Genomic DNA, 11,365 nt, shown 5'->3' with positions numbered 1-11,365 from the left:
CCCAGCTGACGTGGTACCTGCTGTTATGCTGTCTGCTCCCTAGTGGGGTGCCCAGCTCCAGCCCCTCAAGCTAGGTGACTGGGGCCTGTTGGTTACCCAGGAAGCTCCCAGGACTTGACCTGTGGGAGGGACACAAGGCATGGGGAAGGAAGAGGTGACCAGGGCCTTGAATAGATTAAGGGAAGATTCTAAGCAATTCCTGACCCAGAGTTGGCACTGCACAGGGCTGGCCATTGTATTCTCTAACTGCAGTGCGTATAGCCCTGCCCTGGACCTTTTAAAAAATACTGCAAAGGTGAGACATGGCCCTGTCCTCCTGTGTTCTTCCCTGTCAGCAGGAAAGACAGGCACGGAGGACAAGGTAGGATCCACTGATTGGGGTCATCAGCCATAAAGATTGGTGCTCAAGAGAGGAATCACCATGGCACAGAACCCACATGAGATATTCCAGGAGGTGGGAGCCAGGTGCAGGGACCAAGGGATGGAGTTCCTGCTTAGCACCGGCCGGCAGAGAGAGAGAAAACAGGAGAAGGCACGGCCAGCTGGTCACAAAGCGCCTTTGCTTATGTCCTCAGAAAGCAGGGGCAGAGGAGCCATGGGGCGCGGCCTCAGACAGGGTCTCTGTGCAACCAGCGTCACAGGAAGAGCAGCAGCCTCTTTCTCTGCGAAATAAACAAACTACAAGTTTTATATATTCTTGGTAATCTGGCAGTGGGAACGGAAAAGGGAGGACTGGGGAGGAGGAGGGGGGAAGGCTAGGCCGGCGGGGAGAGGTCCGCTCCCTCCCATCGTCGGGGAACATCCCCACCTGGTGTGCGTTCTGGGAACTGCAGTCTGCCTGTGTTTGGATCAGAGAGGCAGGGTGCCTGCAGGGATGGGTGGTGGAAGCGTCCCCTGTTTGGCTAGTAATGGTAGTGTTTGGGCTTGTGCAGGCGTGAGGCAGGGTGCAGACACCCCAGAGAGCCCTATGCAGCACACTGGAAAGTCAAGTGAACCAGGGGCAATGGGAACATGCCCACAGGAAAGACATCTTACGAGAGGGGTTTCCAGAACCCCACAGGAGAGGGGCTGGCAAAGAGTAATATAAATATGCCTAGCTGGTAATGCTGACAAAGGCTGAGAGGGTCTGACCTTGTGGGATAAGCATATTCTGCACCTGCACATCGGGTCTTAAGATGGAGATGGGAACCCATTGTGTCCTGCAGAACCCTGGTTCTTCCTTCCCTGCTCGATCCATGGAAAATGGGATGTGAGAGAGTTCTGAGGGATAGTGTGGCTCTGTGTGCCCCAGCTTAAGTGAGACCAGGGAGCTGAGCACAGGGGGTCTGTGATAGGGGGTCCATAATACTCCTAGGGTCCCCAGACCCCTGCCCCCCCCAATGGGTTACAGGGATTGCAAGCTCACATGCACCTGTGGCAGCCCCAGGACCAATGCGGATTCTAAACTGCACTGGGCTGGAGTTGTTTGCAGAGGGCTCCTGCCATGGCCTGGACCTCCAGACATATGAGGCCCTTAGCTCTCTCCATGAGAAAGGTTGTTACAATCGCCCGCGGTCCCTGATGGGCCCCCAGCAGCTTCTGCTTCCCTGCCTGGCCAGTTGCTCCCTTCTAGACACAGGCATTGTGTGCACTTGCCGTAGCTGTCCCCACTCTCCTGCCAGGGTTTCCCCTGCACTGTACTACCGCGCACCCGGTGACTAGCTGGGCATTGCCCTTACCAGTAGCTAGCTGTGGAGGCCATCAGTGACCCTGAAGGCCAGAGAAGGGAAAGCCAGCATCTCCTGGCTAAGGGAGAACTCCCAGCTTTTTGGCAACATGAGGCTCAGCCACAATGACCAGCCCAGAATACTGTATAGCCTCTTTTTCTTAGGATTCTTGGCTGTGTCAGTCACTCAGCCGGCACCTGCCAGCCCCTATTCTCAGCTGAGGCCCTGTGTGCACCGCAGCCAGACCTGGGGCACCTAGAGACTTGAGTGCCTAGCTTCTGGATGGAGTGGGGGGGGGACCCAGGAGAAAGCCAGCCATCAGCTTGGTGTTGCAGGAAAGGGAGCAGACTCTGTGCTGATTAGCTATGAACAGTGCTGAGCCGGCTGTACCCTCCAAGGCGCTTTTCCATCCTGTGCAAATGGGGTATTTCTGAGTCTCTACCCCCTGTTCCCACCAACATCCCCCCACAGCCTGCAGCTGGGTATCCTTGTTGGCTGAGATGAGCGATGCCACCACCACTCGGGCCCTGTGGGCATGGCTTCCCCCTTCAGCCTCCCGCCTGTCCTCCCTGTCTCACCACAGGCTTTTCTCACTCAGCCTTCACATTCGGCATCGAGAGCCACATCAGCCAGTCGAACATCAACCGGATGCTGGTGCCACCCATAATGCTCACTCCATGCTGCAGAAGGGGCTGCAGTATGTGGAGGCCGAGATCAGCATCAACGAGGTACGTGCACCCCTCCCCCAGGCAGAGCAGAGACTCAGCCTCTCACTGCCCCCCATGTCCCAGGGACCTGCAGGGCCAGGCAGACGGGTTCAGTCTGCCCGCCAGGCTCTGGGGTCTTCTACGGGGTCAGTAATTTACCGGATGAGGGGTGGGGGTCTTCTGGATTCACAGGGGGCAAACTCTGAGTGTTTTGCACACAAAGTGTTTTGCACATACAGAGCTGGCCAGCTGCAGACCGATCATCACAGCATCCCACGTGTCCCCACCTCTGAAAACCTACCTGCTTGTTAGCCTCAGCGCGGGTGGTCGCTGTGCACGTGCACACTGACAGGAGAGGGCTCCTCTCTGCTTTCTGCACTGGCCAGTGACACAGGGACCCCGAGAAACCCTGAGACGTGTCCCAGGGGAAGCTCTCTTGTGCATCGGGGGAGGAGAGGGGATAACTGTTGTGCTCGAGAGCATTCCTAGTGACAGACTGATTTTCATGCTCGTTGTAGAAAAAGTAAGATAATAGGACCAGAGTTACAAATTAGAAACGAGGTCAATTTGCCTGTGTCCCCTCTCTTTCTTTTTAGGTTGGGGTTAGTGCATTGTTGGGCCAGTTTTACATCAGTTTGGATTTATAACAAGTCCTGTCACTATGCCCTGTCCACCCCTCCACCCATGCCCTCAGCTTTGCTCTTTGGATCCTTCCGGAAAGGTGCCCAGGACCTCCAGTGACCTTCATGCCACCCTTGGCATCTTCGTCCGAGTCCCTGTTACGTATTCCATGCTTTCTCTCTCTGTGACTCCGCACATGTCTGTACCCTGGGCTTTCCCTGTATTCGATCATGACTCTTCCCACATGGCTGATGCCCTGCATGCTCAGGGCACCACATGTCCAAGTGTCCTGCCCTTGAGTGACCCCTTCCACGGGTCTCACCTGCCTGGAGCCCATCTCCTCAGACCTCCCAGACTTTCCTCTCGTCCTGTCTCCTGTCTCCCATTTCCCTCCACTTTCTCTTCAGCTTTAGAGTCACAGGAGCAATGGGTCCTGTGTTCTGTCACGTGGGTTCCTGTGACATATTCCAGAAACACCCATCTTTGGAAGGCACCTGACATCCTGCTGATTTCTTCCCTGACCACTGCCACCTCCTCTTTTCTTACCTTGGATTCCAGGATTCTTCCACAAAACAAACAAGCGATACAAGGACAGGAGCCACCTCCTCCCAGACTCCCGCCAGCGCTCAGCGTGTGTGAGGCCGCGACTTGGTTTCCCCACCCTCTGGTTTCTGTCCCTTGCATGTTGCACACCCTTCGTACCTTTCCTGTCTGTGCAGAGGACAATGAGAGAGCCTGTCGGCTAGGTTTGCTGCTGTTACGAGTGAGATGTGCTTTTAGAGTTTAAACTAGGATGTGTTTTGATGACTGTGGACAGTCCCTGCTCTTTGCAAAGGAGTCACCCATTTGGGGCATGAATATGTGGTGAAGGAAGGTGACGTGAAGGCCGGCATGCTCACCAGCTGGTCAGTGTTGGTTGGAACTGGGAATGAGGGTGGCTCACAGATGTCCTACTCCTTTTTTACACATTTTGTGTTGTAAGACTGCTGCTTTATTCCACATAATTGTGACCAGCTGCCAGTCGGGGTGATGGTTCATTTAGTTCCTCTTTAGCTGGGACTTGTATCTTTTCCTCATTCCTAATTTCTCAAGTAAGGCAGCCAGGATGCATTTTATCCAGTGAGACAGAGAGGTGTCCTGGCAGTCAGCTCTCCATGGTGCAGGTCTCTCTCTCTCTCTCTCTCTCTCTCTTATCTATCTATCTTTCTATCTCTTTCTCCCCCTCTCTTGTGCAGGCTGGATGTTCCTGAAGATATGTCCTTCCACATGGAGGGGTAGTAGATCCACTCAGGTACTTCCCAAACTTGTGCTGGCATCTGACCAGTTTTCTCAGCCTTGTTGCTCTTCACATTGGGGGCCAGAACATTCTGTGTGAGGGGTGGTGTCTTGTGCACACTGTACAGTGTCAGCAGTGTCCCTGGTCTATACCCACCAGGTAGATGTCAGCAGCATTTGCTCTCCTAGTCGTGATAACCAGAATGGTCTCCAGGCATTGCCAAAGTCCCCTGGCACGGCACAGTCTGCCTCACCCACCAATGGGAGTAATTGAGTTGGGAACAGCACCTTTTTCAATGGCCCCAGATGGGCAGAGCATCACCCCCTGGTGGGCATGCCACATGGATCCTGGTGGATGCATGTGGGAGTCTGACTGCCTCCCTGCTTCTCACTTAAGAAAAATACAAAAAAAAAGAGTGTTTAATCCACCAAAAAAATGAGTTAAAGATTTTGGTTGGCATGGAGCTAAACCAGAACACAGAGAACCAGGTTTCAGAGATATGGCCCCTACACTTTCCTCAGAAAATTTCTACGGTCAACACAGCTCATAACCAGTTCTTCTTTAAACGAGAGCATTACTGACATTGACTGGGGGGTATACAGGTTCCCAGAATGTGGAAAGTTCCGGTTCATTGAGTTGTTAGGTCCAGGGGTGTTCCTTGAGCTGTCTCTGGACACTTCTCTGTCTCCCCAACATCGTAGGTTCAGAAGATCTCAAGATTTGCTTTGTCTTCCAAGGGGGAAAGGCCATTTTCTCCTTATTTGTGGACCAGTCTGGTGGGGGCCTCACCCCAGAGTAACACGTGTACTATAGCCTATCTGCTGTCCCCAGCTGGGGCAGCAACTGTCAGGGGAGTTTGCAGAAATGGCCATTTCTCCCTCAACTCTTCATTTGCAGAGTGCCAGGAAGACAGTTGTATGAGCTCCATTATGGGTTTTTAAGCTTGTAACGGGGTGGTGGGGCGGGGGGTTCCACAGACCTGACAACAAAGAGTACCAGGTATCTCACTGACAGACACACATTAGTTACACATTGAAACGATAATATTTCAGCCTTACTGCAGTGAAACTGTTTCTTTGTTCTTTTCTGTTTTTAGAGGGCTTACTAGAACACAAAATTCCCTGTGTAGCTCACATGGTATTTTCCTTGCACAGTGCTAGTTTGAAAGAAATAGGAGTTCAATGCCTTTCCTTATTTAAATTTAACTGTTGATTGGTTTGAGAGAGAAGCATTGATTTGTTGTTCCACTTATTTATTAATTCCTTGTTGATTTCTGTATGTGCCCTGACTGGGGATTGAACCCATGACGTTGGTGTATGGGGACAACACTCTAACCTACTGAGCTACTCGGCCAGGACCTGACTACCTTTTCTTGCATGATAAATGTGTCTACAGAAAGCTTGGCGAGGAGAGTAGTTACTGACGATTTCTTTTTGATTTGCGGAGCGCAGGCAACCATAATTTGGGATGCCCACACAGGGGAGGCCAAGCAGCAGTTCCCGTTTCATTCTTGTGAGTCTGGTTCTAGTTTTGTAATTTGGAAACAGTAATTCAGAGTCTGTTATGAAGTGTCCTGTCGAGTCATTGTGAATGCTCGGAGGACCATGTCCATGGACTCTCGTTCGGCGGGTGGAAACCCATTCACTGTGAGCGGTGCTCCAAGGTTTGCAAGGTCCAGGGTCCCCAACACCTGAAAGTTGAAAACACAGCAGGGAAGGAGTCACAGGGCTGCTGTGGCCTTCTCTTTTGTCCTGCCATTCCATGGCAGCTGTGTTGGTGGTCCCTGAGACCCTGCCCAGGTTCAGCTGGTCACTGAAGCCAGCCAGGGTGAGGAAAGTCACACAAAACTAAATCTAGCATGTCCAGGGGTCTCCACTGCAACACTGCCCAGGACAGGCCAATGTGGAGGGTCAGCCGGCAGGGAAGCTCATTGGACAGCTGGTGTCCAGACTGTGATGGAGGTGGTCCTGTTGGCCCTCTCTGCCTGGCTTGTACCCCAATTTCAGACTCCTAGCTGGAACGGAGACTAAACTCTGTTGTTTGTACAGCTTTGGTTTGGAAGCCATCCTTACCAGTTAAGGAATGGTGGGAACCTTCTAGCAATGCGAATTCCCAGATGCAGCCCGAGAGAGCCGGCTCAGTGCACAGATGCATAACAGCTAACCACATCCCTTCGTGTACTGAGGTCACAGATGCCCCTGTAGAACAGATGGGTGCCTCTACAGAAGGCCCAGAATGTGGCCAAATGAGCTTTTTCTCAGTATGGCTTATTATAGGAAGTGTATCATCCATCTGCAAGGTAAGCAAGGTGAGAGGTCGGGGAGCACCTGCAGGACTGGCGGCCATACACAGGGGGCTGGCCAGGGTTGGGCTCTGAATCCTGATCTCGCTCTGGGACCCAGAAGCTCTGAACAGGAGCCGTTGTCCTCACACCTGAGGTACTGTGGGAGGAAACGGCCCTACCGTAGCTACACACAGAATTGACCAGGAGTATATCTGTGGAGGAGGGGACATGACAGACATATTCAAAAGCCTTTTGTGGTACAAGCCAACCAGTCAGTTAACAGGAAGGGACATGATCTGATAGAAGCATCCTTATGTCCAAACTGCACCTGGCTAGTCCTCTGTCCACTCAGCCAGCCCTGACACCTGTGAGGGTCCCAGTGCCCACAGCTCTGAGAATGCCCTCCATAGGGACTCCCATGTGACACCATCATCATCAGTTTCTCCACCCTCAGCACCCCAGCTTTTCCCAGTTTCTGCCATCTGAACAGTGACAGAACGCCCCCTGCAGAGACAGCCTTATGGGGAAATTGCTTAAAACCAGGCATGCTGGACAGTGCATCTGTCTGCTCAGTCCCTGTCCCTCTTGCTCCCCAGATGGACTTGACTAGCCTAGCCCGTGATCCTCATCTGTGTCCCCAGGACACAGGACATAGCTCAGGGCCCTATGAGTAGCTGTGATGAGGTATTTGCACCTTCTCACTCTGGGCTCACCCCCGTCACAACCACCGAGCCAGCTGGGAGGTGATGCACCATGTAGCAGGGGTTCCTTTAGCTGATAAGTCAGATGGGTGAGTGTTCTTACTTACAAGCTTCCACCCCTGACTCTAGCTGGCATCAGCATGGACACAGGGACCAGGCAGCTATGTAGAATCTACAAAGAACTGGACAGAAAGGCCATGCAGACAGAAATGACGAGAGTCAGGCTACAGGGTCGGTGCCCTGCAGATTAGACAAGCACAGTCTGCACTGGATACTGCTCACACCTTAATAGGAGACTCTGGAGTGCCCCCTAAAGCACACCCATCTGCCTTCCATCAGACGTGTCTGTGGCTGAGCTCTCTCCACAGGTGCTGTCTCTGCAGCCCATTCCCTTGGGCACTAGCTTCTAACCTAAAGATTTGGGACAGCACATCTTGGCTCTGTGGGGCCCTGTGTTGTTCTCGAGTTTCAAAGGAGGCTGGGAAGGTGAGCATTTTGTGTCTGTGTCTTTAGAATGGGGGGTGTGGGCTGTGCCCCCTCCAGAAAATAAAGCCTCACATAAAAGGAGCTTTCAGTGCTGGGATCAGACAGACTGTCTACACAGGCAGTTACAACGCAATGCCACCCAGCAAACTGGCACTTCACACACCAAGTCCCTTTGTGACCAGCTTCCTGTTTAGTAATGTGCAGGCCTGTGCCCTGAATTCATCGGCAGCCATGCAACCCCAAAAGTGCAAACATGGAAGCCACCTGCATAGCTCAGCTAGAGCAAAAGGTCCAACCTCGATTGGAATGTTGACCTTTTCACAGTGTCCACAGAAAATAGCATCCCACTTTTCTGCAGACACCTGGCTGGCCTTCAATTCCAATGCATATTACAGAATTTCTGCCAACAAATATAAATATAAACCTGTATATACAATTTCCAACTGATGGAAAGGAGACCTCTGAGACTGCCACTGCTCAATACAAGCAGGGGACTAAATTCCTCAAAAAGTTGTCCTTTGATGCATAAGGAACATTGTAACACCACATGGAGGCCAAAGGCAGAATTCTTTTTAAGCTCTTTCTTGACATTCTCAGGTGATGCAATAGGAACATTGCAATGCCGCGGGGAGACCAAAGGCTGAATTCCTGATCAAACTGGCCCTTGGATCCCTGTGGCGGTGCAGAAAGATGATTAAAGTGTAGCCGCTCCATGTGCCCTGCTCACCTGCTGCTTCTTCAACTTTGCTGCCTTCTTGCACCAACAGTCACTTTACTGGGGAGCGTTTCCTATAAAAGCTGTCATACCTCACAACTGTCTGCAGTGTCCTCACAAGATAGTATTCTGTTTTGATGCAGGCACCTGGCTGGCCTGCAACTCCAGTGAACATAATGTTGTTGTAGCCAATCTCTCAGTCTTGCTTGGATTCTGTCTGAACAGCAGTTTCTGCAAATTTTTCCCCTCAAGTAAACTTATTGATGCCAGAAGGCAGCCAAGTGGAGAAGCAGTAGGTGAGCAGGGCACAGGGAGGAGCTATGGTGCAATGTTGCTCATTCACCACGAGATGGCGCAGCTAGCAGCTACCATTAGTAAGAATTGAGTCTTTGGTCCCGATGAGATGCTGCAATGTTCCCATTACACCACAAGAGGGCGTCAAATAGCAGCTTTCATAGTAATTCAGAGTTTAGCCCCATGTTGTGTTGAGCAGGGACAGTCTCCAAATCCGTGGAATTGATTTATGCTCACATCATTACCTAGCTTTTCAACTTTCCATTATATATATTGGCAGAAATACTGTAATATACAATGAGTTGTAGGCCAGTCAGGTGTTTGTAGTGATCAGGATACTATTTACTGTGGACTCTGCATACAGGTCTGCCGTGTGACAGCTTTTACAGCAAATGCTCCCCAGGAAAGTTACTAATGATGCCAGAAGACTGCATAATGGAGAAGCAGCAGGCTAGCAGGGCAGGTGGAGCTGCTGTTCTGCAATGTTGTTCAGTCAGCATGAGGTGTCACAAAAAGCAGCTCCCATTATTAAGAAATCAGCCTTTGGTCCTGATGCGGCACTGCAATGTTCTTACTGCAACACAGGAGAGCATAGAGAGCAGCTTAAATGAAATTCAGTATTTATCACCATGCTGTTTTAAGCTGTGACAGACTCAGGAATCCCTACCGCAGAGTTACGTTCACATCATTGTCTAGGTCTCCACCTTACCTGCAGTTGGTAAAATAAAAGTATCGGTGTCTGTGTGTGTGTGTGTATGTGTGTGCCATGTGCGCAGTGTAGGCAGAAAGATAAAATTACTCTGGAGGTTTGGTATTTTTTTTACATTAAAGTGAACTAAAGTGAAATTTAGAAGAACTACACACATGTAAATATAAATACCATATTTTTTGTAAAAATGTATAAATAGATTTATCAATGATGAGTGGACATAAGCCAATTATCTACCACACACCAACTGTTTATAGAACACAACAGGAAAAGAGTATAACTGTATTCTGTGAATACCATTTTCATATCAAATACCATATTTAAATGTCCACCAATATGATTTCTGAGTGATAAACCTCATATGTGAATTGTAAACTGGTGAAGTAAAGGAAATCTTGAGGTCATATACTGAAATATGATTAATTTAAAATAATGAATTCAGACCTAACCATTTTTGTAGTAAATTGCAGCACCAAAAAAGCTGATAGTAATACTCACATGGCTATGATTTGTCATGTGGTAATTTGGACAGAATGAAAAGCATGCGTTTGATTTTTTTAATCAGTAAGAGAAATCATCATTCTCAACGTAAAGCCCTGAACAACAGTATTTGACAGTGTCCTTTAAACTTTAAGTTTTCAATAGATTGCTTTAAAGAGAATGAGTAGGAAAAACTAGTTAATTTTAGGTTATGTTTTATATTAGGCTACTGGGACATAAACAGTCAAAATCTAATTACTATAATCTTTAAACTCCTTAAACAGTCTGGCAGTTAGCTCCAGGTTCTTTAATTGAAAAAATAAAACACAAGCATGCCACAGAGCTGTTGATTTATCCATAAATACCTGCAGTGACTTTTCAGTGAGATTCTCTCTGTGCTGATGAGACTCATGCTACCTAAAGATGAACAGAAATGACACTGTCAACAATGTATTTGGGAAGTAGGTGTGTGTATGTGCATTATTTATATTCGCTGTTAAGCTGGGAATGGGAACAGCTCTGGTTCACAAGGCTATATACAACTGAGTTTTTGTCTGATTTTACCACATCTGCCTGATGGCAAAATCGGAGGGGGGAGGAAATGTGAGGGCAAGTGCTCTGATCAAATGAAGGCAGGGAAACAAGCTGAATTACTTGAATTTTCTTGTCTTAAAACTGAAAAAAATGTAGTTACAAGTTGAAATCTGCAAGTAATTTTTACACCTCTGATTTTAACATGAACTGATGCTAATGTCTGAAATATGTCAGAAATATAAGCAGTTATGTGCTTAGACTATGTTTTGAATGGCAGAAGGTAGGAAGTGACAAGAACTAAGGAGGGATATGGCCTATAAGAGAAGAGACTGCAGTCAGAAAGCTAGTACATACCAGAGTCACCAAGCAATTGATATGCAGCCTGCTTTAGCTTATGCACGTGGTATTTGGGAAAGCAGGTTATGTGAAAGGGGGTGTGGTTTTGATTTAATTCATGCATGATGAAGGAGAAAGCCTGGTCTGAGAAGATGCTGTCTTTCAAAAGAAACACTTTCTAAGATGTTACAGATTGAGAATTAGAAAATCTGATTGCTGTTGGGATTTTTGTTTGTTTTTGTGGAAAGAAAAAACAAGTCTGGCTTCTACTATTTGTTTTCACTATCAAATTGTGTTTCTCAATTTCTTGTCATCCTTGTATGCAAATGGATGCTGGGGGTGGTGGGGTAGAGTAGGGAGAATGTGTGTGTGTGTGTGTGTGTGCGTGTGTGCTCACGTGTGTGCATATGCACGCTCTTGTGCTGGGATTGATAAACTACCGGGTAAAGGGTACATATGAACATTTACAAAGTGTTATACTTTTATTAAAAGAAAAAGATTTGGGGTTTTAAAAAA

Source organism: Saccopteryx leptura, unplaced genomic scaffold (genome assembly GCF_036850995.1).
Source record: "Saccopteryx leptura isolate mSacLep1 unplaced genomic scaffold, mSacLep1_pri_phased_curated manual_scaffold_18, whole genome shotgun sequence".
NCBI classification, from domain to species: Eukaryota; Metazoa; Chordata; class Mammalia; order Chiroptera; family Emballonuridae; genus Saccopteryx; species Saccopteryx leptura.
Note: the sequence above shows the minus strand (reverse complement) of the source record.